A 5,415-nucleotide genomic window follows, 5' to 3' on the forward strand; every position below is an offset into this window, starting at 1 on the left:
GGGGCTGCACCTAGGGATTGGGCCTGCCCTCTGCCACCCGGGAGCAGGCCTAAGCCAGCAAGTCGTTATCTCCCGAGGGGTCCCAGACTGCGAGAGGGCACAGGCCGGGCTGAGGGACCCCCCTTCCCCCTGAGTGCACAAATTTTTGTGCACTGGGCCTCTAGTGCTATAATAATAATACAATCATAATATAATAATACAGGTATATATACATAAGTATACTGTATATAGTAACAACATCAGGAGAGATGATGATGTGTACTATTTATTAACATTTGCAATTTGACAGTCTCTGTTCTAAAAGCTTTACAACTATTACCTCATTTATTCCATTTTATAGGTGAGGAAACTGAGGCAGAAGGAAGTGAAGTAATTGGCCCAACACCATATACCTCATAAGTAGCAGTCAGGACTCAAATACAGGCAGTATGCCTCCAGATATATCCTAGTTATAATATTGTATTTTCATGAGAAATATAGTACTTTAATAATAAGGATTTTTAAAAAATGCTATGGAAATCCAAAGGGGAAGGCTATTAATTCTAGCTGAGGTGGTCAGGAGAAGTTTCCCACAGCATGTGACCATTGTGTAGCATCTTAAAGGAGAGTAGGAATTTATTGGCAAGATAAGAGGAATAAGGGTGCTCTGAGCAGGGGGAACAACATGTGTACACATTTCTGTAAAGGCTTAGTTTATCTGAGGAATGTTGAAAATTTCAGTATGACTGGAGTCGAGTATGTTGGGATTAAGAAAAAGCAGGGAGAAGTGGTGAAATTTGAAGATGAAACTAGAGGAGTAGCCTGTGCAATCAGAGAATGAGAGGGCTTAGTCATAGTAGAAGAATTCATAAAAATGAGCTCAAACATGTCTACTGTGACATTCTCCCCCTTTTTAATTACCCCTGATTTTTTAAAAAGGGTCCCTTTTTTCTCTAAGTTTTGGTAATGCGTTTTGCTGAGCAAGGATAAGAGTTCTTGGGAGGAGAGGGTTTGAAGGGTGTTCTCTTTGGAAAGGAGATGGGCCATGGTGTGAAGGATGATTGTAATGACATTTCCTGGAAGGAAGAGTCTCATCTATTTAATTGAGAGGGAGACAGATACCCTTCTCCAATCTACCATTAGGTTGAGTGCAAGCAGAAGTTACTAAACACCCACTCAGCCCCCATATACATATAGACACTGGGAAGAGGGATAGTCCTGAAACCAAGAGAAAGAAGCTACTAGTTGGCTTGTTACAAGAGTTTCTCATTCTAGACAAAGCTCCTCCCTCATTCGTCCCTTCATCCATGTGTCAAGGGGAATTCTTTGGCTGGGTCCTTTATAACTCCACTCTGAAAAACTAAGGGAATTGTACTGTGTCCTATAGGCAATGGACTACCATAAAGGTTTATAAGCAAGGAGGTATTAGGATACTCAGTCTTGAGGCAGATTGAAGTCTGAACTAAATGAAAGAAGAGACTAACTAGAAACAGGAAGTCTGGTCCAGGTGAGAGAGTGTATAGAAATTAACACAGTGGCCCTGTTAGTGGGTGTCAGGAGAAGGGCCTTGATTCAGAAGATCTTTCTGAGGTAGATTCATAGCAACTTGGTGACCAAAATGAATAGAGAGAAATACAGAGAGGGAAAGGGGACTCTTGGAGATAGCCAGCTAATTTGACAAATGAATTACCAGTAGGAAGATTGTTTACAACACTTACTTTTATTGTGGCTTCCTAATGCTAGTGAGTTTGGCTTGGTTTGCTAACTGGGTTGATACACAAAAACCAGCTATGAGTTACACCTTTCCTCCATATTTTTATCCTCATTTAGCCTAGCACTCAACTTCATGGTTCTCTCCTACCTCCTTGGTAGTTTATTTCTGTTCTTATAACAAAAGGAATCAAAAAGTCTGAAGGTGCTACTTCCATAACCCTCATCTATGTCCCCCAGATCCTGGTAACCTTTGTTTCTTCTTGTTGATGGTGGTGCTTTCATTGCTGTTTCTTTTTTTTACAATTGAGAAACTATTTACTCATACTCTGTTTAATAAATTCATCATGACCCACTGTGTCCTTTCTTCCTAGATTTGTACATAATTATCTTGCATTTGTCTGTGTGGTTTGTTTCTTCTTTCTATGGCAGGGGTCCTCAAACTATGGCCTGTGGGCCACATGCAAATACAAATATGGTACTTGTTCCTGTTTTGTTTTTTTACTTCAAAGTAAGATATGTGCCGTGTGCATAGGAATTTGTTCATAGTTTTTATTTTAAACTATAGTCCGGCCCTCCAACGGTCTGAGGGACAGTGAACTGGCCCCATGTTTACAAAGTTTGAGGACCCCTGTTCTATGGCCTTCTGAATTTTCACTGCAGTATTTAAAAACAAAGAGAAAATTCTGACCAAAGCATAGGTTTGGAATGTGAACAAATAATTCTTAGCAAAGATTTTTTTGAAAATACTATCAATAACTTAGAGTAACCATGAATTCAAACCTGAATGAGATTAATCCTGTTTCTAATATAATTTTGCAACCTTAATTCTTACTATTATCCTAAATGTAGCTACACTTTCCCACAACCTACACATGTGCCTCCATAGGGAATTGAACCGTGACATTCTGGTTCATGGGTCGACACTCAACCAGAGGGGCCTCATTCCCACCTTTTGAAATGCCACGTGTTCCTTTGTGCTTGGAAGACCTGATGATGATAAAGAATCAAACCTGGCTTTTAAATTCAGATTTTCTACTTACTGATTGAGTGATCTTGGGCAAGTCATTTTCTCTCACTGAAATTCAAGTTCCACATCTGTAAATGTAGATCATAGTAGTCTATTTTCAGAGTTGGAGTGAGGGATAAATTATATGACATATGTGGAAACATCTGCCACATATGTGCCCATACATAGTAAATGCTCAATGAATAAAAATACTTTTGCTTCCTCATTTACCACTACTTTCCTCATCCCTCAACAGTATGTTTGTGTGCATAAATGTGCACATGTATGTGTGTGAGAAAGAATATGTGTGTGTGTGTGTGTGTGTGTGTATGTGTGTGTGTGTGTTGTCGGGGGCATTTATTTAAACAAATATATTTCAGAGGGAGTTCAGAAAACAAGACTTGTTTTTAAAATAGTTAACATCAGATGCCAGGGATGTTGAGTCACTCTAAAGCCCTGAGTGCACACAGAGTAGAAAATGAAGATTGTGAGGGCCAGGATAGGCTTCAGTGTTCTCTAGTTCTAAAGTTACAACTCGTCACTGAGGGAAAGTGTAGGGTCTCTTGAATTGAGGGTGGCAGCCTGACAGAAGTCTTCTGTGGCTTACAATTTTAAAGAACAGCTGAAAGGAGATCCATTTTTATCTCTCGTGGAGAATTAACAACAGATGAAAATCAGAATCTCACTAAACTATTTACTAAGAGTGTAGGTCATGGAAAGACTCTCCCAAAAAGTTACCATAGTAAGGGAAAGCAATCAAGAATGGAACAATGGCCCTAGCCGGTTTGGCTCAGTGAGTAGAGCATTGGCCTGCGAACTGAAGGGTCCCTCCCAGGTTTGATTCCAGCCAAGGGCACATGCCTTGGTTGCAGGTTCAATCCCCAGTATGGGGCATGCAGGGGGAAGCCAATCAATGATTCTCTCTCATCATTGATGTTTCTATTTCTCTCTCCCTCTCCCTTCCTCTCTGAAATCAATCAATAAAAAAAATAGAGGGAGAAACCAAGAGGGTGGCATAGGTAAACACCTGAAATTGCTGCCTCACACAACCACTTCAAAACTACAACTAAAAGACAAAACGGACATCATCCAGAACGACAGGAAGGCTGGCTGAGTGGAAATTCTACAACAAGAAGGAAAGAGAAAAGCACACTGAGACTCAGAGGAGGTGCGGAAGTAAAGTGCAGAGGTACGAAGGCGCACGCGGAAAGGGCTGGCAACTGAGGACACCGTTGTCTTTTTCAATCGAGAGGGAGATGGAAGCTCCCGACTGTTCTGAACTCCAGTTACGGGCGAGTCTCTGTGGACCCAGACTCATGCAGGGAGAAGTGGACTGTCTGACATCGGGTGGACCTCGAGGGCGGCTTTCTTTCAGAGGTGCTTGCAGCAATTGCCTCAGGGACACTGAGACCCAGTGCCTCTTAGAGCAGGGCTGAGGATCAGCCATAGCTGTTTGTTCTGCCCTGTTGATTCCCTGAGACCCTCCCCCACTCAAGCTGTGTGCAGAGGCTTTTGCATATGAATGTCCTGGCCCTTTGCAATCTAAAATTACCTAACAAACTGAAGCTGGGTCAGAGAGACCCAGAACATCCAAAAGAAGGCCCAAGACCCCACAGCAGCTTGCACTGCTTCACAGCTGGGCCTCATCTGGGCACCTCCAAACACCAAACAAAGAAGAGGAATCTGCAGATCTCTCCGTAGCTATTGGGGAGGCTGAGCCACTGGACCCTATAAGACACCTAGCACACAAAGCCACTCTATCAACACAGGGAAGCAGCCAAAATGCAGAGACAAAGAAACAGGTCACAAATGACAAAAATGGAGGAAAGCAAACGACTGGATATAGAGTTCAAAACCATGGTTATAAGGTTTTTCAAGAATTTTATGGAAACCACCGATAAATCTAGTGAGACTCTCGAGGATATGAAAAAAGACTAACTAGAAATTAAGCATACACTGACTGAAATAAAGAATGTTATACAGAGATCCAACAGCAGACAAGAGGATCACAAAAATCAAGTCAAAGATTTGAAATATGAAGAGGCAAAAAGCACCCAACCAGAAAAGAAAAAAGAATCCAAAAATATGAAGATAATGTAAGGAGCCACTGGGACAACCTCAAGCATACCAACATCCTGATTATGGGGGTGCCAGAAGAAGAGAGACAGCAAGATATTGAAAACCTGTTTGAAGATATAATGACAGAAAACTTCTCCTACCTGGTATAAGAAATAGACTTACAAGTCCAGGAAGCACAGAGAACCCCAAACAAAAGGAATCCAAAGAGGACCACACCAAGACACATCATAATTAAAATGCCAAGAGCAAAAGACAAAGAGAGAATCTTAAAAGCAACAAGAGAAAAACAATTAGTTACCTACAAGGGAGTATCCATAGGACTGTCAGCTGACTTAACAAAAACTATGCAGGCCAGAATGGAGTGGCAACCAAGCAAGCCACATATTCAAAGTGATAAATAGCAAGTACTTACAATCAAGATTAGTTTACCCAGCAAAGCTATCATTCAGAATTGAAGGTCAGATAAAGAACGTCACAGATAAGAAAAAGCTAAAGGAGTTCATTACCACCAAACCAGTATTATATGAAATGCTGAAAGGTATTCTTTAAGAAGAGGAAGAAAAAAAAAGGTAAAGATAAAAATTATGGACAACAAATACATATCTATCAACAAGTGAATCTAAAAACCGAGTGAATAA

The sequence above is a fragment of the Myotis davidii genome, unplaced genomic scaffold (assembly GCF_000327345.1).
Source record: "Myotis davidii unplaced genomic scaffold, ASM32734v1 scaffold1383, whole genome shotgun sequence".
Lineage (NCBI taxonomy): Eukaryota > Metazoa > Chordata > Mammalia > Chiroptera > Vespertilionidae > Myotis > Myotis davidii.